Consider the following 21,708-nt stretch of genomic DNA (forward strand, 5'->3'; position numbering starts at 1 on the left):
GAATCACTACACCCACCAGAGAAAAAGATCCCTAAAACATCACCCTTGCCTGCTGTAATTGATGTCAAGTGGGTAATGTATTGTACAAAGTACAGTTATTCAAATGGATTTCTATTATGCATAATACAATACCCATTCCCTATAATGTCTCAGACGTTACAGATGACAGGAACTGGGTCTGATTAAACAGGCTCGCTGAATCATTTAAACACATAGTTGAGAGGCAGACCGTCGTACTGGAGGGATGCAGGACTACAGGGATTATTGTTGCTTCTAGATCTCCACTGGTTTGCACTCCTCTGGCTCCCTGGTTGATACAGCACTTAAAAATAAATTAGCTGAATCACTTGGTATGAGTACATGGTCTCCCCTGCCTTTGTTAAACAAGCTTCTGGGCTAGCCACTCCCAGCTCAGAAAACATTCCAGCATCAGACATTGCCGTGAGCCTTGCTGTATTAATGCGGACAATTCAGTGAAACTTATAAATGTGATAATGACATGATGCTACTCTTTTCCCTGGAATTAACGGCACATGAATAAACTGCCTGCAAATCAGACATTCTTGTGAGGGCTCAGAAAGTGTGACTTGGGCCAGAAGCATTTGTGAATACCTAGAGACAGGACGACAGGGTGGAGAAGTGAGGGGGAGGGAAGCAGGAGAACATGCAATTCAGATTTGCTATGGCAACTGGGGGAGCTCCAAGCTCTAGTAAACCACAGCTCTGGCTAAGTGAGTTTATCATTTTTCTTTGCATGAAATCATAAGGCAGTTGGGTCATGACTAGGGATGGGGCAGCCTCAAAGATTTAGAGTTCGCGTTCAGTTTGGATAAGCAGTTAAAAGCTGGGATGCTTTACAGGCTATCCAAACTTCTTAAGTGTGAATAGCTGGTCTCTAAATCTCAGGAAAACAGGCTTTCTCATGAAAGGTGTGGTAATTCTGCCTCCAGGGCCAAATTCAGAGGTGACTTGTAGACCCACTAAATTAGGCCATGCCTATACTAGGAAATTAGGTTGGTATAACTATGTTGCTCAAGAATGTGAAAAATCCACATCTCCGATTGACGCAGTTAAATCGATTGAACCACCCGTGTAGACGTCCTCCCATTGGTGTAGGTATCATTTTCACTGAAGCCTACAGCGGTGCAACTGCAGTAGTGCAGCTGAAGCGTTTTAAGTGTAGACGAGCCCTGAGACTCCCCAGTGCTTTGACTCCCCTCGGCCTATTTTACCCACTCTAATACTGCTTAAGGGACTCTAAGAGTTGTGGAATTGATATGCCAAAGAGCATATGCTTGGGTACAGTGAGATTAAGTAGGTTTAAATTTGACTGTCAGAGTTAGTGTAGGAGAGTCTAGTTGATACCACCTGATACATCACCTCTGAATTTGGCCAAGTCTCAGCTGCAAATGATCCAAGAATGCCTTTCGTGGTGTATTTTGACACTTCAGATTTTAGTCCTGGAGTGAAACTATAAAGTATCGGGGGAGGGTACAGTTTGGTTCTAAAAATGGGTAGGATGAGGATGGTCTCCTATTCTACCCAAGCTGGGGCACCCCTCTCTCAGTAAATGTGACACTGTGGAGGAAGAGCCTCTCTTGAGCTTCTGACGGTTGGCATTTGGACACCTTGCACTGCAAACAGCTGTGTTCTGTTAAAGCAGCAGTTCCTGTCACCATTTTCAAACACAAGTTAGCAGCACAGCTCTATGAAGGAGACATGCAGCATGGCTCATTCAGATGCTGCACACTCACAGGTGATCTTTAGACCTGCACATTTTCCAGTGGAGCTGGCAGCTGCTCGTGTTGTGCTTGACTAGCCAAAGAAGGAACTGGGCGGGTATTTATCCAGTTGAGGCAGTTTCGAGCAGCTGAGGCAAGAAGGAAAATTACCAGCTCTGACATCTGTTGCTCCCTACATGGAGGTGCACGGAGATGACCCAGAACTGTTACACCCCTTGGCAGCCCCATCCCCTTGTTGTAGGTAGCAGCAGCAGATCCCATTTTTGGCATACCAGGAAATCCTGGTTCTTGCTGTCAAGTGATTATGGCAGAGTTACGTAACCTTTACTTGCCATCTGTAATACTTATACAAAAAAGTTTACTCTCAATATAATGGAGCAGCATATAATAGTTCCCTTTACATGCTGTAGTGAAACCTAGTGTAAGAGGCCAGCAAAAATTAGTTTGCCTAGTAGATGTGGCATTTAACTGAAAGTTAAACATGTTGCAATGGAAATCTAGGGTGCTCTTTAAAAGTGGTTGGTTAATAGCAGGGAATGTCTCTTGGAGGTGGTCCTTATTGCAGGTTTCATTGTATTTGGGTATCTGTGTTAGTTATTAATAACTATTATTTATATCACACTGTAGCTCTTTGTCCTCTCAGAGTACTTGAGAAGCCAATTCTTTGTTTAGCTCTCACGAGTGTAGGTCTCCTGCTCTCTGAGAAGCAGTGAGGACCCATGGTTCAGTGGCCTGCAGTGTTTGTCAGTAGTTTGTGAGGGCAGGATTCTATTTATCTTTTTCCGAGAACATTTGTCCCAGTCGAGCTTGCCAAAAAGAATGCAATGCAGTGTAGCAGCCATCCAGAGTGATGGTAAATATTTGTTCCTTGTGCAAATGGTTCTTGTATCACATGTTGTTCTGTTGATGTACTTTTTCTGAAATGGAAAGGATTTGGATTGTAGTCTGCTGTGTTCTACAATGTCTTGTCTTAATGTCATTCACCAGGGTATGATGCTTGAGAGAGGTTGTTTATTTGGGAGGAGTGGGAAGAATACAAATACCACCATGTCGAACGTGTTTAATGAATTAACACCACTAACTCCCCTTCCTTGCCCTACCTCCGACTCCGAGTAGTTTGAACTACAAGCAAATTTTGCAAATTCTCTCTCTTGGGAAATCCCCATCACCCACTTTAATTCTGTGCTTTAGTCATTGTTTTTATTGCCACAACCTTGAGAGAAAGGACTTTGGCTGTACTGATTTTCATCTCCTGATGTGTACCAGTGGACTTCAATACTGTGCCTTTTTCAAACCTCGCCCTTCCCCCCGCCCCATGTTTAAATCTCATACTGGTTTTTGCTGTGGTTACATCTGCTGACTTCTCTGCACCACTAAATCAGCTCGGCCACTGGAAGGACTAGAAGCATCTGTGGTTCCTGTGGATCAGCTGGCAAGACGCAGAATCTCTGTCAGGATCCAGTCAGCGTACAGTTTGGGAGATGAGGGGACACCAGAGGCATCAAAGAAGTTTTAAAATTATTACAGACTTCTAAAGATAGGGATGTTGATGGTGAGGAAGGGACATTGGAATGCAAAGGCAGACCAAAGAAACGGAGGAAGGGAATGGGAAGAGGAGGTGTGAGAGAATAGAAGGGATGGAGAGCACCAGGGCAAGTGATGAAAGCAAATGAGAGAATACTCAGGAGAGAAAAGGATGAGATAAATAGGATCATTAAAAGATGAGGGGGGTGTTTATAAGGGCCTGGCTCACAGGAAAGCTGGTGAGAAACTAGACTCTTTTTTCTGGCCCCAGTTTAAAAAACTAGGGAATTTTTTAAGGGTTGTGAATTGCTCAAATGCTTGTGCTCTGACTACTTCCTTTGTTCTCCTCTGTCTGAAGCAGGGGAACAGATCAAAGAAAGGCTGAGCTTTGTCTCTTCCCTATGGGCTTCTCTATTCTGTGCTCCCTCCTCCTTGTGGTTCTGCTGAGGAGAGAAGGGAGGGACAGAGGGACCATAAACTCTCTCTCTTCCTTCTCTGGGAGACAGAACAAGGGTTTTACACTGACTAGACTGGTTCAGTGACTCACCAATGATGCAACAATGTCACCTGACAGTTATGACAAGCATTGGCTTTAAACAAAGGTTGGCATGAAACACAGGCTCACTATGTGAGGAGAGTGAAACAAGCCGCGAAACAAATAATTTTATACCAGCGTAGCAATATGTCTTGAACAAACATTTTGTAGTTTAAAAAAATAGCTGGAAGGGAACATTTTGAATGAGGACATGAAAAATGAGGCCATTTCAGGCATAAGTTCTCTGGGCACTGGGACATATGGGAAGCCCAACTCTCCTGGTGTACGGTCTCTTTACCACAGTCATACAATGTGCTGACACCAGTGGCTACTGTTAAATGGAAACAGGGTGCTCCTTTCCTCACTCATCTTTCCCCCTTTTCCATTCTCTATTTCCTCCTTGTATTTCCGATCTACCATAGGGTTTTATACTGTCACCCATCACCACAGTAATTTCGTTCCCAAACTTCCCCTCACCTATTTACTCTTAAACAGCTTCAGAGAGATTTTAAAATGATCTCCCTATCCCCTCTCCTCTCTTGCTATAGCTTTTTCTTCAGAAGTGCACCTGGCACACCTATTTTCTTTGGCACAATGCTGATGAAGTGTTATTTGTAACCCAGTAGATTTATAAATATAAGAGCGAGAGTCAGGTTGACATGAATGGAGGACTGTCGAGCAGTATTTCCAGCTGTGCACTACTCTTGTGTTAAGTATGAGAGAAGCAGTGATTAAGATTCACGCCAGTGCCTTCAAAGAAAAATGATCTTGCATGCTTGGAAATATCAGATTAATCCAACTCTCTGCAGTTGCTAAAATGGAAAAAAGTAAACAAAGAACAAGAATTAGAGTAGGGAGTGGTGTTTTTAACTGGCATAGTCAAGAAGGATGCTTTGCCGTCAAAGATAGAAAATGGGGCTGGAAAAGATGCCTTGGGTCTTCTATTCTATCCCCTGGCATGAAGCGGGATTGCCCTTTGCACAAGCTTTTCAAGTTTTAAATCATCTATCCTTAAACATATAGTGCCTCAATCTCCTCCCTCAGAGGATAATTTAATTGGCTATGGGCCCAAGGTGTTATGATTTGTTTCTAATGTTCAGTGTATTCTTCCTTTATTTTGGCTCAGTCCTGTAATGTGTTCAGCACCTCTGCTGAGGACCTTCAACTCCCAGGGGCGTCAATAGGAGCTGAGAGTATTCAACAGTTCTCCACTGATACTCAGCATGTTGCGGTCATTTCAAGTTGTTAGCCCTTGTCAGGCTATTCTCAGCCACTGAAAATTCTACCTGGGGCAGTTCTGTGTTTTTTGCTGCCCCAAGCATGGCAGTAAGGTGGCCTTCGGTGGCATGCCTGCGGGCGTTCCATGGTCACGCAGCTTTGGCGGCATTTCTGCGGGTGATCTGCCGGTCCCGCAGCTTCGTTGTACCCGCCGCCGAAACCGCGGGACCAGCGGACCTCCCGCAGGCACGCTGCTGAAGGCCACCTGACTGCCGCCCTCACAGTGAACGGCAGGCCGCCCCCCGCGGCTTGCTGCCCCAGGCACGCGCTTGCTGCACTGCTGCCTGGAGCTGCCTCTGATTCTACCAACTCTTTTTTCTAATCCCAGGGGAAAAAAACCACGAATTTGTCATCTCAGTGGCAACTTGCATTTATATTCATAGATTTATAGATTTTGAAGGCCAGACAATCTATTCTGACCTCTTGACCGTAGATTTTCACTCTATAATTACTACAGTGGAGGGACTTATTCTTTTGTACTATGTAAGAGAACACTATCAAGCCCAAGCACTTGTGATTGAACAAGAGCATATCTTTTAGAAAGCCATTCATACTTGATTTAAAGACTCCAAGTGATGATGAATTTGCTAGTTCCTGATTAAATGGTTAGTTATTCTTATGGTTTAGTTGTCTGATTTTTGGTTTGATTTTTTTTTTTTTTTAACTGTACCTTCCAGTCATTAGATCTTATTTTGCCTTTGTCTGTTACATGAAAGAGTTCCACTACTATCGGATATCTTCTCCCTGTGTAAGTACTTATTCACTGTGATAAAGTTGCCTAAATCCAAAGGTACCAGGAAGCTGTACAGAGCATTCCAAATTAAAAGAAATGTGCTAACTTATTATCTACGAGCTGCTTATCTGAAGGCTGGAGAGATCTGTATTTCTCTTTCACCAGTTTGGGGAGAAATGAAGTGAGGAGCATGGGAGGTGGGAGTGTGATGGATATTGTAGGGGCCTAACCTCTCATTGGTGCTTTTCAATAGTTTTGGAGAATAAACTTTACAAGTTAGGGGAATTCACTTTGAAGATCTTGTCTAAAAGATTGCAACCCACTCCTGTCATGTTGTAGCATCAATAAGAATACACATCGTCTGCTCAAGGGATTTGAACGTGAGAGGAGAGAGTGATAACTGGCCAGCCTAAGGAAACAAACAAAGCCACAGATCTGTATTTGAGCATTATGGCCATTTTACTGGGTTTTTCAGAAATATCGGTTGATTTTAAAACAGTGATACAAAATTATTATTATATATCAAATTGTGAATAAACAACAAAACCCAATTTGCAAAACCATCCAGGACTGCTAAACCACCTCTTTCCCTGCTCCTAAACATAATGTCTCTCTAACAGTCCTATGTGCCAATCATATGTATATCTGTGTTTCCTTTGGATAAGAGAGAGATTCTTTCCCATATTTCAGTTTTGTCTTCAATCTGATGAAGAAGATGTTCATATGGAAACAAATTCTGCCATATCAATATACCCGTCTTTTATATGTGGGAAACAAGAACTTGACCACCTTCAACAGATAAGCCTCAGAGCCCCTAGTCTTCTGAGTTTCTTTTCCTAATTCTGCTGCATGGCAATGTATCACTCTGCCATGAGGAAAACTTGAGTGGCTTTCAGGTTTTCTACTGGGTCACAGTTCACTTTGAATAGACTTGGCCTGAACTAAAAAAGAATACATCCGGAAACCCCTGAGCTTTGGGGAAATTGAAATCCAAATGGAGATCCAAACTTTGGCTTGGATTCTAGTGTAGTGGTCGTGTTGGGGGGCAGGGCCAGAGCACAACTGTGTGCCACCAGCCCAAGCTGGTTTACGGTCTCCTGGGGACCATTATCAACTGGGTTAAGTTACAGAAGTTCCTAAGCTGTTCTAACCTATGCTGGGGTGAAGGCTGGTGCAGATATGCTATAAGAACCAGGGAGCCATAACTGGCTGCCTTATGGGCCCCCTCCTCTCCTGCACAGAGCAGACCTCAGAAGGGAATCTGGGCCACAAATCTTAGGCTGCAAGACAAGTTTCTGAAATGAGGAAAGCATGACATGTTGCTTCATAGAATCCCATCCCATTGTGGCAACATTAAACATAAATCAAAGGTAAGGAGGGGTGGACCTCACCCACTCTGTATTTATTAGTTTGCTTTTCTAATGCTACACCAAGTGTGGCTACCCCCCAGGGAGTTCCACAGTGTGGTCTGCAGCTGTCCTCATCTGTGTTACGGAGATGCAGTCCATGCAGACTACAGGTCACAGAATGTAAATACAGCTAGGCCATTCAGCTCAAGATGAAGCATTGCACTCTGGGATCTTTGCAGACCACACCTCCACAAGGTTGCGATACATTCTATTTTATGGAAATTAAAGGAAGGGCTTGGTCTTCTTCCTGGCAAGTTGCCAATGCAGCTGTTGGTTGGACAAAGTCTGGATTCCCCTCCGTTCTAGTTATGATGGAAGTATTATTTTTTTCCAGTGCAGCATACTCTCACAGTGATGATCTAGAAAGAGCTTGGTTCCTGGCAGGGTGCTGGCACAAATAGTTCATTTTGTCAGGGACCAGAACACTGGCAAGTTTTAAGGTTGTGTCATATGGGAACAGTGGTGGAGAAAAGAAAAGTGAAACCAGATGTTTGTTTCTTACAGTTGCTTCATATTCATGTACAAGGGGGGAAAAAAAAGTCCATAAAAATGTCATAACCCTTGATCCCTGAGACTCAGAGTTATACTCTGTGAAACCTTGTGCTATACACCCCCACCTCTCTTTCTGCTGCTACAGGTTCTGAAGGGACAGGACTGTTTGACACTTGGGGCATTTGCACGTGTGTGTGTGTGTGCATGGAACTTGGAGGAAAAAATACTTTGAGAGTTAAAGCTGACATGCTTGGTTTTTTTTATCAGATCTGCTGCATGTAGAATTTCTCCAGGGATGTATCCATGGAGAGTGCTGAGGGTGATTAGCATGTTTGGAAATTTGGTCTGAAAGGGCCTTAGGTCAGATGTAGTGAGTGACACAAGAGTAGAGTTGCCAGGAAAATTCTCTTTTCACTGCACAGCAGAGAGCCTGCACGTTATATTCTGAATTCAGAAACCAAAATAACTTTGACGAATGTGAGACAACAGATGGTGTGTGTGCGTGTGTATGTGTGTGCACATATATCAAGCCAAACAGAGGTTTAAACAGAAAATGTCTAAGCACAGGAAAACTTTTTCTGTAATGCACAAGAACTACTATGTGATTCACTACAGAAAGTTGTCTTTCTTGGTCTTGCCTATCTTGCTCAGAAATAGGTCCTCTGTCCTCTTGTAAACAAATAATGTTGTGAATCAGATGAGATACACAGAGAGGGCAGTCCATAATCTGATCAGAATTATATCAGCTCTCTGGTTGGCTTCTGTAATGGGTCTGAGCCACCAAGTTTGGTCCTGGATCTGAATTTTCTTCCAAGAGAAACCAGATCCATCTCCCTAGCTGTAATATGTCTGTGTTTTGACTTCTGATGTGTAAGCCTTTTAGGGTAAGCATGTTAGTAGAGAGTGCAGTGTATAGTTACACTACTACTACTATGAATCAGTACTTAGAATGAGTACAAAATGAGTTAAGAAGGACATTGGGCTGGGGTTCAGGAGACTGGGGGCTATTCCTGGCTCAGCCATAGACTTCCTGTCATTTAGTCTCTCTCTGCCTCAGTTACCCATTTAGGAAATGAGTATGATACCTCCCAATGTCACAGAGGTGTCATGAAGATAAAATCCATTAATGGTTCTGAGGTGCTCAGTTATTATAGTGATGAGGGCCATATAACTACCTAGTTAGACTTGGTATTGAAAGATAATTTTTACATACATCCTAAATTGTTAATATCACTGGAAATGGGCTATAACTCACACAGAATGTTTAAAATGTTCAGTGAGGTTTGGCGAAGGAGGGTGGAAGGTGGAATTCTAGACAATACTAGGGACTCAAGAAGAGAGTCATGGTCTAGTAGAACTGGGTGTTTGTTTTATATTGGTGCTCCTGCATCTGTCTCTACTCCAGGAGAGTACTTTGAAGCCATTAGTAAAGAATGGCCATTACACTTTTATTAGTTTTCCTCCTGGGGTTTTTGTTAAAGAGTCTTTTCCTCTCCTCTCCCCTATTGGTTTTGTTTTACGACTGCGCAGTAGAACTCCTCCAGGATTAAAAAATATTCATGCTGCAATGCAAGTGTTGGGGGATGAGAGAGTTTGCTGTGGCAACCTGATTAGCTGGGGTGAAACGGTGGTGGGAAAGAGAGCGAGAGAGCACAATGTTCTTTTCTTTTTATGGAAAGTGATATATTACTGTAGACCACAGTAATCCAAGGTCTGCTCTTTGCTACTTAGTGATTTGCAGACAGCCCCCATTTGTGCTGTACTGACCATGTGTGCAGCTGTGGTGGACAGAGGGGTGTCAATTAATCTTGATTTGTGCTACGGGATTACATTATATATTATACATCATATTGAGTTTCAATGTATGTAGATGAACATGTGTGGGGAAAGTACAGAAATGTACTATTGCATACAATGCACTATCTCTTATTGAAACTTAAACTGTTGTGTTATAATTGCATAAACAAAGCCCCTTTCTTCTTGAGCCCTGGTCCAGGTTGATAAAGTTGTAATAATTATCACTTTATACAAAAATTTTCCTGTGCAAAGTACTTTGCAAGTACAGTATTAACCAACCCATTCTCACAACTGTATTATACCCATTTTAGAGGTGGGTAAAATTAGGTCGTCTTTAATTATGTGTATTTATTATTTTTATTATTGTTTATATTATAGCTGAAAATGTGTTGGGTGCTGTACAAACCCAGAGATAGGCAAAGTCGCTTCCCCAAAGAGCTTACAATCTGTATAGACAAGACAGACCAACAATGGAGAAACAGATGAGCAAAATGTTGGAGGTGAAGGTAGGTACACATCTTGTTTAGTTTGATTTTTTTTTTTTACTTCTTCCATCTACCCTTGATCAATATTGTCAATTTCAAGCTTTCAAAAATCGCGAGATTGTCTAAAAATCACAAAATTTAAAAAAAAAAATAAATTTGTGGGTTCTTTTTATTTGTCTTCTGATATTTAAATCTCCTAGGTTTATGGTTTCAAGCATTTCTATGTAATCATGAAGGATAGAAACTTACTTTAAAAAAATAAAAACTAAGATTGTTGCATCAGATGATAGTGTTCTTGTGTTGTGACTTGTAACAAATAGTGACCTTTGTAGTGCAGGCGATGTACGACACAAAGTGGAGATGGGCAAGTCATGTAGTCCTCAGACAAGACAATAGGTGGACAACCCGCATCAGTGACTGGATCCCCAGACACCACAAGCAACCACTGGGCAGACCGAAAACGTGCTGGGCTGATTCCATAACAAAACTCTTTGACCAGAAATGGAAAGAACGTGCTCTCAACAAAATGGAATGGTGTGGCGTTGACTTGCGTTTGTCAGGAAGGATGGACAAGGACAAGCCGGATAAAGATTGTTACATAATCACAAGACTCCAGGATCTGGAGCTTTAAAAAAAACACCAAAGAGCGCAGGACTCACAAGAGTTGGCAATGCTGCCTCCCTTCTTCTTTTCCTCTATCAAGGTGTTCCAAATCATCTTGCTCTATCATTGCTCCAGTAGGCTGTCCTTCACTATGCTCTTTTTCATCCTGCCCACTCCACAGCACAGATTTCAGGCTCTCTCTGTACAGCCTGCCAGATGGCATCCATGTTAAGGAAAGTGTCAGAAAATAGTCAGCAGGGATTTTCTGGGGGGTGGGGTTTTGCCTGGTCTCACTTGCCCTCCTGCGTTCACTGGCAGCTCCAAAGATGCAACCCCTCTATCCCTTATGGCAGGGGTGGCCAATCTGTGGCTCCGGAGCCACATGCGGCTCTTCAGAAGTTAATATGCGGTTCCTTGTATAGGTACCGACTCTGGGGCTGGAGCTACACACGCCATCTTTCCAATGTGCCAGGTGGTGCTCACTATTCAACCCCTGGCTCTGCCACAGGCCTTGCCCCCACTTCACCCCCTCCCTTGAGCCTTCCGTGCCCTTGCTCCTCCCCCTCCCCCTCCCCCCAGAGCCTCCTGCACGCCACAAAACAGTTGATCGGGAGGTGCAGGGAGGGAGGGGGAGGCGCTGATTGGAGTGGCTGCCAGTGGGTTGGAGGCGCTGGGAGCAGGGGTGGGAGGAGCTAATGGGGGGCTGCTGATGTATTACTGTGGCTCTTTGGCACTGTACATTGGTAAATTCTGGCTCCTTCTCAGGCTCAGGTTGGCCACCCCTGCCTATGGAGTAGGAAGTTGGGGGAATGTGGAGGATCTTCCCTCAACCGGGGTTACTTGTGGGAGACTAAAGACCTGTTCCTGCCCCTGTCAGTTCGGGGAAAATATTCAAACTTAAGTGCCTAAAGTTCAGCATCTCCATCTGTATTCAAGCACCTAAGTGGTCTGATTTTTCCAGAGGAGCTGAGCACCCATAATTCTCAGTGACTTCTATCCCAGCCCTTTCCATTTCCCAGATCTCAGTGCAGGGCCTAAAGAGTAGGAGCTCTTCTATCTCCTCAAGCCTGGGAGTAGTCAGGGACAGTGGAGGGCTAGTTAATCTTCCTTGTTAGCAATGGACCATCTTCACCACAGACTTAGTGGGGCAAGGGGTTGTAGCAGCACATTTTTCTTCTCCCATCCCCAGGTTTCCGATCAGCACCGGTTCTGTTCCTCCTCTTCACCCGCTCTCTGTGCTTCCCTCCCAGCTCTCCCTGTTGAGCTGCACTGGGCAGAGGAGCAGAGATAGGGGAGGAAAATGACAAGTCATAGCTGCTGCTGAGCAACTGTGAGAGTGGGCCCTAGTGACTGGTGGCTGAGCTGGCTGGGTGTGGATGGAAGGACACTCTACTTCCTTTCAGAAGGTCATGGTGCTGCTGCTTCAGTGTGTGCTCACTGGGAGCCACCTTTTGCAAATGCACCAAACCTCTGGAATAGAGAAAATCAATGGAAAATCTAGTCTGAGGCAATATTAGATTTGAAATATTAAACTAATCATTATGACTTAGCATTTTAACACGGCCAGAAAAGCTCTAGGTGTCTCCCCGTACAGATAGAAGACAAGGACCCTGATTCTGGGGTTCCCTGAATCCTCTGTACACCAACTCCGCTGGCATGTACCACCTGTAAAGCTGGTGCATGTCCCCCTCAGGTAATATCCTGGCAAAAGGAAGAGTCTATAGTAGTACAGTAGAATCTGATGGAACAGCCCTATGTCACCCACCCTTGCATCCCCAATGTAGGAGCGTGTTTGGTTGGGGTCTAGGACAGGTTGTGCTGGGGGGAGGAATGAAGGTGTGTGGCCAGAGTGAACTACATTCTGGCTGGTCTGAGATTTTGCTAGAGACCGTAGGTGGCTACTGCAGATGAACATAAGTTAGAGCAGCCCCTGGGACTGTTCTAAATTGTGCTGGAAACAGTTCCCATCCCAGAACCCAGGAGATGCAAATGTGGCACTAAGGGTGACCCCTTCACCCCCTTTGAGAATTCCAGGGCCCAAGGGGCTTAAAACCATGAATATTGGATTTAGCATGGGGAGTGAGGTGGGTGGAGAAGAAGGCAGGTGGGGAGGTGTAAAGGAGGAAGGAGAGCAGTAACGTTAGTAAGATTATGCAATTACTCACAGAGGCTATATGTGGCATGATGAGACAAAGACAATGTGTTTATTTTTCAGATAAATGGAGATGATGAACAGGTTATAATTGGCTACATTCTTGTACGGCGCTCTTAAATTCTGTCATCAATTTCTATAGCACCTATTACATTTCTATATAGCCCTGTTGGTTTTTCCTAATTAAACTTGATAGGATTTTTAAATCACCGTATGGTTGCTATGGAACAATAACTCTGACTTTCCTTACTCTTGAACATTTAAACATTTCAACCCTACTGTTGCACTAAGACTGTTATTTTGCATGTAAAATACATTGGAAATCATGCTTCCAGGACCTGTCTCCTACACTTCCTTACCCCACTGTTACCAAGGTGACATCACGGTGGGCTCTCAGTGGCAGTTTTTCTAGTTTATTCATGAGATCTGCCATTGTGGCCTCTGGCAGGCAAGTCACCAAGTCACCAAATAGCACTGATATTTCTAATGACCAAATTGTTTATCACATAGCCCATGGCACAGACTGCAGAGAAGACAACATCTTCCTTCAGGAGATATTCAGGTTGCAGTCATTGTAAGTAATATGGCTGCCCTGAGAACAGGGGCAGTGGAGGCAAAAAAACCTAACTACTTTTAAGATGGATCTTTTAATTTTATGAATGGGATTATATGCTGGGGTTGCCTGTGAGAGCAGGGCACTGGTCTCAGTGATGCAGGAGGTCCCTCTCAGTCCTATGTCCTGTGTTCCTATGAGAAGAATGTATGTTCACAAGAGTTTAACTTGTGGTGTCTCATTCAAAAAATGTACCTTACATGCAGTGAGGGCTAAATTCTCATTATATGCAAAAGGGAATGTAAAGTAGATATCAGAGTGAGCTTTCTCCAGAGGTATGCACCATAATGGGCCTATGCTCTAGCCAGTAATGGTATGTCTATATTGCAATTAGGCACCTGCAGCTGGCCCGTGCCAGGTGACTTGGGCTCGGAGGGCTAGGGCTGCGGGGCTGTTTAATTGTGGTGTCGTTGTTTGGGCTCAGGCTGCAGTTGAAGCTCTGGGGGCCTCCCACCTCATGGGGTCCTAGAGTCCAGGCTTCAGGCCAAGCCCAAACGTCTATACTGCAGTTAAACAGCCCCTTAGCCTGAGCCCTGCAAGCTTGAGTCAGTTGGCATGGGCCAGCCATGGGTTTTTAATTACAGTGTAGACATGCCTTCCATCGCAAAAATCCACTGACCTGTAGAGGGTGGGACAGGAACAGCTGTAGTTTAATTATTCCACCTTCCTGAGGCAGAGAGCTTGGTGTCAGAACAAGCAGTCCTTCTGTCCAGCACAGTTGTGTGCTGCAGGGTGCGTGGGAGATCTTTTCCATTCTTCACTGGCCTCTCACCAAGCTGGGCCCTCAACTGGTGGGGGTCCTCTTCCATTTGTTCTGCCATCTCACCTGGTAGACTTGGGGTGTGGGGAGGTAAAGACATTCCAGGCACATAGTGTGCTGCTTTACTCTGTTTTGTAGTAAGTGATGAATTATCAGTATGAGGTATGTCTATGGTTGTATCAGGCCAGAGTGTGTGTTTGTGGAAGAACCTGGCCTGTGAGCTAGCCACACCTACTTTATTCTTGGTCGCACTCGCACTGTGTGACCAGAACCATGGAACACATCTGGTATTCTATGGCTCACTAGTGTCCCAGTACTTGATTGGAACAGCATGTGGTCCCTGCCTGACATCCACCAATGTTCCTGTTAAATTGTGCGCAGTTTGTTCCTGGCTCAGTGTATGAACAGCCTCTGGATTTAACCCATAGTCTAAAAGATTTTTCTGGGTGTGTCTGTCACTTGAAATCATTTATATCACATTATGCTACAAATCTCTGACCTATGCCCCAAAAGTTCTAAAAAATGTTGGTAATGTGATTGGGCAAATACGCTGTTTCTAGTGAGCTGAACAAAATCATTGCTTACTCACTAATCCCAGTTTATTTCTACTCTGTGTATCCTACATACATAACATGAGACACTTCACCTATGGGATTGCATGTCAGTGGGTGAAAAGAGATGGAATAAAGGAACAACCTATCACATTGACATACAGAATCCTGTCTCCTATGAACAGTCCTATCCAACTGAGGAAGAAGCAGCATTAGTCTGCATTTGTTTTATGGGAAAATGCAATTGTTTACTTATTTGACAGTCTATTAATACAGTACTCAGAGCATGACACACCTCTTTAGCAGCCAAACTGTCAATGTCAGAACTGGATTGCATAAAGCAATGAAGATTATATCCAGGAGGTGCAACCAGGTTTCATTGCTTCTTGTAAAACAAATCAAGTTGCAGCCACAAGTGTCCCAGTTAATGCCTGCCAGGGTATTTCTTTCTATTTTCATTACCTGAGCCCAAGAAGGAGCTATGGAGTGAATATTTCACTGAGGACATCCATTCAGCCATTCAGCCAGCGGTGTTCGCCAGCGATCTAATTCTCCCTTATATCTTAAGGAACTGGGGAAAGGTGGTGGCTGGCTCATCTAAAGATAAGACATTACAGCATTTTTATTCCTAACACGTGATGTTGTATGACTGTACTCTCTGTGAGTAGGTGCTTAACTGAGAATGGCTTTTCTAGTGGGAGATTGTTCTTTCCTTTTTTTAGGTTTCCTCAACCCTTGCAAAATTGTGGGGGTCTGATTCTAATTTAATTCACATCAGTGTAACTCCTTTAACTTAATGATGTCACTTTTTTTTTAATCCCCATATGAAATTAGAATCAGTACCTGTATTGGGTCCTATTCCTGGCTCTGCCACAGGCCTGCTGGGTGACCTCGGGCAAGTCACATCAACTCTGTGTGTGTCAGTTTCCTCACCTGTAAGATGGAGATCATGATACTTATGTTTTTGCTTATTGGGACATCCTGTAATCTGAAAGAAAAACTGTTAATATGTGTGCTAGGTGCATGCTGCCCTCTAATGGCCAGTTCTGGCTATGAGCCACGTAACCGTCTATTGTTTATATATGCAATGAAAAATCCATCTAGCCTAGGGTTTTCAGACCTTTTCATAATGTGGACCACAACTTTACAGAGAGAGTATTGAGGAACTTCCTTCCCTCCTATTTATGCTACTAAGGACCTCTTTCTTTCTCCCCTCACAACAGCACATACCTCCCCTCCCATTGACTGTCACATAACATCCCTGTGGCACCTACCATATGGTAACTGCTTGTGTTTCCTATTAGGAAAATTTAATGTGTTTTTAACTGCCTTTTAATGCAGTTTAGAAGCTGGAAAAAAGGAGCCAAGCCAGCACCTTGAGACTAATCAGCTCTCAGCAGACCACCAGAGATACATGGACCACAGTCTGAGAATCACTGGGCTAGCCAATGTCTTGTAGAGAATTCAGACAGATCTATTTGTGAAACTCTTTATTGTGATAACTAACTTACACAGAAACAGCTTCTTCTAGTTTACTACCAGACATGTAATAATGTCTGTTCAGTTCTCAGAAAGCTATCAGTGCCCTGTCTGACTTGTAGATTTAGAGGGATTACACTTCTCACCAAGCAGAAGAATTCTTCTGCTGTTATCTTGGGAGTAAGGAACAGTGTGTTACTCTCTTCAGAACACACTTCCACAAACAAACAGTGCCTGTTGAAAGCTTCATCAACATTATAAAGTTCTTTCTGTTTTCTCAACAAATAGGAAAGCTTTTAAAAAAGCGTGGGGGTATCCTGACTACATAGCAGAAAAAAGAAAGATACCAGAAAGACATCTGCAGAGTTAATGATTGGTAGAATATGAAGAACAGTACTGGACTTAGTCCGCTCCTCTTTGATGAAGAATTCTGTATCCCTCTGTGGAACAAAGTTCATGAGTGACAGAGAAAACAGGGCACTAATTCTGGTTAAGGGAACAAATGGTTTGTCTGAAAGTTGTGGACCAGGGAGTACTTGGAGTGGAGCAAAATGTTGCGGGTCTGATTCTAATTTAATTCACATCAGTCTAATTCCTTTAACTTAATGATGTCACTTTTTTTTAATCCCCATATGAAATCAGAATCCGTACCTGTATTGGGTCCTATTCCTGGCTCTGCCACAGGCCTGCTGGGTGACCTTGGGCAAGTCACATCACCTCTGTGTGTGTCAGTTTCCAGAGGACATGTGTCCATACTGATGACGGGTTCTGCTCGATAACAGTCCGAAGCAGTGCAGATGACCCATGTTCATTTTCATTTTCTGAGTCAGTTGCCACCAGCAGAAGGTTGATTTTCTTTTTTGGTGGTTTGTGTTCTGTAGTTTTCTGCATCGGAGTGTTGCTCTTTTAAGATTTCTGAAAGCATGCTCCACACCTCATCCCTCTCAGATTTTGGAAGGCACTTCACATTCTGAAACCTTGGGTCAAGTGCTGTAGCTATCTTTAGAAATCTCACATTGGTACCTTCTTCGCGTTTTGTCAAATCTGCAGTGAAAATGTTCTTAAAGTGAACATCATGTGCTGGGTCATTATCTGAGACTGCTATAACATGAAATATATGGCAGAATGCGGGTAAAACAGCAGGGGACATACAATTCTCCCCCAAGGATTCAGTCACAAATTTAATTAATGCATTTTTTTTTAATGAGCATCATCAGCATGGAAGCATCTCCTCTGGAATGGTGGCCGAAGCATGAAGGGGCATATGAATGTTTAGCATATCTGGCATGTAAATACCTTGCAATGCTGGCTACAAAAGTGTCATGCAAATGCCTGTTCTCACTTTCTGGTGACTTTGTAAACAAGAAGAGGGCAGCTGGTAGCGAGGGTGACAGAAGAATTCTTCCATTGACCTAGTGCTGCTTACACTGGGGGTTAGGTTGGCTTAACGATGCCGCACAGGGGCATGGATTTTTCACACTCTTGAGCTACGTAGCTGTGTCAGCCTAACTTTTTAATGTAGACTGAGCCTGAGGGATGTAAGGTAACCCCTTCTACAAATCAGGTCTAAATCAATAGGAGTGTCCACACAGAGGTTTGCAACACTTTAACTGAATCAGTTTAAAGTCATATCTTTAGTTTAGTTCAGTGTGTGTAGACCCGACCTAAAACTAAAGGAGTGATTAAAACTGATTTAGTTAAACCAATACAAATATCTTTTTGGACATTTATTTAGGGTTGGCTTAAGTTGATTAGGATCAGGTCTGAGCTAAACAAAAGTAAATCACTTTTAAACGGAAATGCGAGTGTCCACCCAGGGGTTTGCACCGCTTTCACTAAACCAGTTTAAAGTAAAATGGTGCAGTTAGTCTGCAGACAAGACTTGACACTGGCACAAGCACATTGACTTCAGTGGAATTGCACTGGTGTCAATGAGGGCAGAATTTGTCCCAAGGCTCCATATTCAGACTCCCTCATGTAGGCCTCTGAGGGTGGAGATATAAATCAAAGTTTATTTTAGTCTGGCATAACATCTCCGTCCCCCTACCCAGTTCAGAACAATGAGTAGCCAGTGAAGTACTGAAAGATCATTGTCCCAGGCATAAGATACTAATATCATCCTATTTTAGGCTGGTCATACACTTAAAGTTACGTCTGCATAGCTACAGTGCTCAGGGGTGAAACCTACTGTCACTTGTGGAGGTGAGTTTCTACATTGATGGAAAAATCCCTTGTGTCACTGTAGGAAGCGTTTATTCTACATGTGCTGCTGTAGTGCCTGTAGTGTAGATATGGGTTGAGAGACATTGGGTTTGATTTTGTGGGCCCTACTCAGGCAACACTCCATTGAAATCAGTGGGAATTTTGTCTGAGGGAAGGCTACAATGTTTGGCGCTTGGTGACTAAAAACTGAAATCGCGGGGGCAGTTTCTCTTTATTTTTCTTAAAGCAAATAAATAAATAAACAAACACACAAATCAGGGACTGTGCGCCAAGCATAACAGGCTTAGCTCAGTCAGGATACACCAGTGTGAAGTTTGTTCAATCGTGCCAACAAGATTCTCATGGCCGTAATTAGCTGCATACGAACAGTGTGTGGGACAGCCCACTGGCCTTTCCTACTGTGGCTAGCACAGCTCAGCACTGAGTGGAAGGAGGGGGGAGATGGGGAGATTTCCCTGCTGCTGTTCAGCTGTTTGGCTAGGAGAAGAGCTGTTTTCTACTTGGGCTTGCTTTGGCTGAACAGCCCCTCCTGCCGCAGTATCAAGTTACATGCTATTATGCAGTACTATCCTGTGTTACAAACAATGGCAAGAGGAACCCAAATCATGTAATATAAAGACTATAATTAAGAGGGGAAAGTGCTTATTTTGCCCCACCACCAATTCAGATTAGCTGAACTAGCAAATCACTTGGCATATCCTTAAGGAGGAAAACATTTGAACTAGACTAAACTTTGGCTGTCTCACTGTGTTGGGCCAAGACAGCCTGCTGTGATTTGAATATTACTGTCGAGCTCAGATCTCAGGCAGTTAATTCTCTGCACAACAGGGATATGATTTATACCTCAAATATTACAGGTGCGCCCACGGTGTAAGATTCTCATCCAGATTTCAACCCCTCCCAAGCTCAGAGGTATTCAGATCAAGGGTGCTGCTTCACGCCCATCTCTGGCAAATGGTGGGCTTGGGGATGAGAAGTAGCACCGTAGGAATGTTGCTAATCTTTCTCTGTTTGCTATCATTGCTGGTGCTAACTCTAGGACCTGTGTGTGTAAGCAGTAAAAGCTTTCCCATGCTTGGCTCTACCCCACCAGCTCCCTTTTCTTGCTCTGTTGTGCCTCCGTGTGGCTATTGAGTATTTAACAAAGAGAGCTTTTCTTCCAAGTGTTAGATATTTGGATTAAATAGGAGTTAAAACACAAAAGGCCTGATACTCTTTTACCTTGTATCACTTTTGCATTGATGCAATTCCATGGTTTTCAGTGGAGTTCATTCTGATTTACACCATGGTATATGAGAGGAGAATCAGGCCCCAAAGAGTTTTAAATAATCTGAATAAAAATCACTTCCTCTCTCAATTAATCACCTATTGCTGCCTTGGGTATTTGTAGGTTTCAGAGTAGCAGCCGTGTTAGTCTGTATCCGCAAAAAGAAGAACAGGAGTACTTGTGGCACCTTAGAGACTAACAAATTTATTAGAGCATAAGCTTTCGTGGACTACAGCCCACTTCTTCGGATGCATATAGAATGGAACATATATTGAGGAGATATATATACACACATACAGAGAGCATAAACAGGTGGGAGTTGTCTTACCAACTCTGAGAGGCCAATTAATTAAGAGAAAAAAACTTTTGAAGTGATAATCAAGCTAGCCCAGTACAGACAGTTAAGAAGTGTGAGAGTACTTACAAGGGGAGATAGATTCAATGTTTGTAATGGCTCAGCCATTCCCAGTCCTTATTCAAACTGGAGTTGATTGTGTCTAGTTTGCATATCAATTCTAGCTCAGCAGTCTCTCTTTGGAGTCTGTTTTTGAAGTTTTTCTGTTGTAATATAGCCACCCGCAGGTCTGTCACTGAATGACCAGACAGGTTAAAGTGTTCTCCCACTGGTTTTTGAGTATTTTGATTCCTGATGTCAGATTTGTGTCCATTAATTCTTTTGCGTAGAGACTGTCCGGTTTGGCCAATGTACATGGCAGAGGGGCATTGCTGGCACATGATGGCATATATCACATTGGTAGATGTGCAGGTGAACGAGCCCCTGATGGTATGGCTGATGTGATTAGGTCCTATGATGATGTCATTTGGGTATTTGTAGAGTCACATACCTACTAGCTCTCTAATTGTCCATAGAGACTTATAGGAAAAACAAGAACCTAATTTTTTAATATAAAATATAAGGCGAGTGAGCCAGCACTGAGTCTGTGGCCTAGCAGAACAGGAAGTGTTGTCACTGTTCTCATACCCATTGCCCCACTCTTCTACCTTATCCTACACCTTCCTGCTTTTCCTGCTACACTCTTCTTTCTCAGCATGCATGTTACACTCATTTTATGCACCACTGAATGCCAAACTAGTTATGCTAGTTATATTGCCCCTGAACCTGGACAAGCAGGTCAGCTTTTTCATTATGGAGAGTTTAATGGAAAAAAATTATGATGAAAAAGGTGTAAAACTTGCATATTATTTGTATACATCTGTGGTTGTACAATGAATGTGTTCTTGTCCCAGTGCTGCCCCAATAATTCCTATTAACCCACCCCCACTCTACAACCATAGGCTTGCCTGTCTGACAATTCAGGGAGTTTAGAGAACAGGAAGAGGAAGCACTCACTGTTTTCTACATGCACTCAGACTCCTTGCAGTTAGTTCCCCATGGTTAAGCCGGTTTTACACTGGTGGAGTGGAGGATGTAGATCTAAATTTAACATATCTGACTTGGATAGTATGCTCCCTGCCTCACCACCGGCACCTGCATGATAGTGGGTCAGTGCATTATTTACCTGCTTTAACACTTCCACATTATGGACTCGGTTGTGGCTTTGCCACAGACTCTGTGTGTAGGGCAGTGCATAGTTGTGCTGCCCCAGCTGCAGGCCAGGAAATAAGGCTTAGGTTATGTGTACACTACAGTTTATGTTGGCATAATTTATATGAATGAACCACCCTCCCCAGTGACATAAGTTACGCTGATATAAGTGCTCGTGGGCACAGCCCTATGTTGGCAGGAGAGCTCATGCCAACACAGCTTCTGCCATTTGTGGAAGTGGTTTTATTATACCAACAGGAGAGCTGTCTCCCATCAGCATAGAGCGTCTTCACCAGATGTGCTGCAGCGGCACAGCTGCAGCACTGTACGTCTAGACCTGGTTTTAGCCTCAAAGTGTCATAATCTGGTCCATGGTTCCTCCCTTGCTCTTGGGAAGGTGTGGGAGGAAAGTCATATGTGCCAGCCTGACACGGATTACTGCCCCTGTGTGCTAACTCAGCTGCACTGGCTGGTATGTTGTAAGAGGAGGAGCCAAGGCTCCATCTGCTCCCTGCCCAT

The 21,708-nt window shown here is 43.6% G+C and overlaps 1 long non-coding RNA gene across 2 annotated transcripts in view; it reads left to right on the plus strand.

Annotated features, from left to right (window-relative positions):
- The first annotated feature begins 5,768 nt into the window (after positions 1 to 5,768).
- The window catches only part of LOC128832332 (uncharacterized), a 52,557-nt gene continuing 36,617 nt past the window's right edge, over positions 5,769 to 21,708 (plus strand). The window contains exons 1-3 of one of the 2 annotated variants that reach the window (XR_008443965.1): positions 5,769 to 5,827; positions 9,889 to 10,016; positions 10,328 to 11,275. This is a non-coding gene — a long non-coding RNA (uncharacterized LOC128832332). Of the gene's footprint in view, positions 5,828 to 9,888; positions 10,017 to 10,327; positions 11,276 to 21,708 lie in introns of those variants that run through there. The other variant, XR_008443964.1, reaches the window with a different exon arrangement.

This window comes from Malaclemys terrapin, chromosome 2, assembly GCF_027887155.1.
Source record: "Malaclemys terrapin pileata isolate rMalTer1 chromosome 2, rMalTer1.hap1, whole genome shotgun sequence".
NCBI classification, from domain to species: domain Eukaryota; kingdom Metazoa; phylum Chordata; order Testudines; family Emydidae; genus Malaclemys; species Malaclemys terrapin.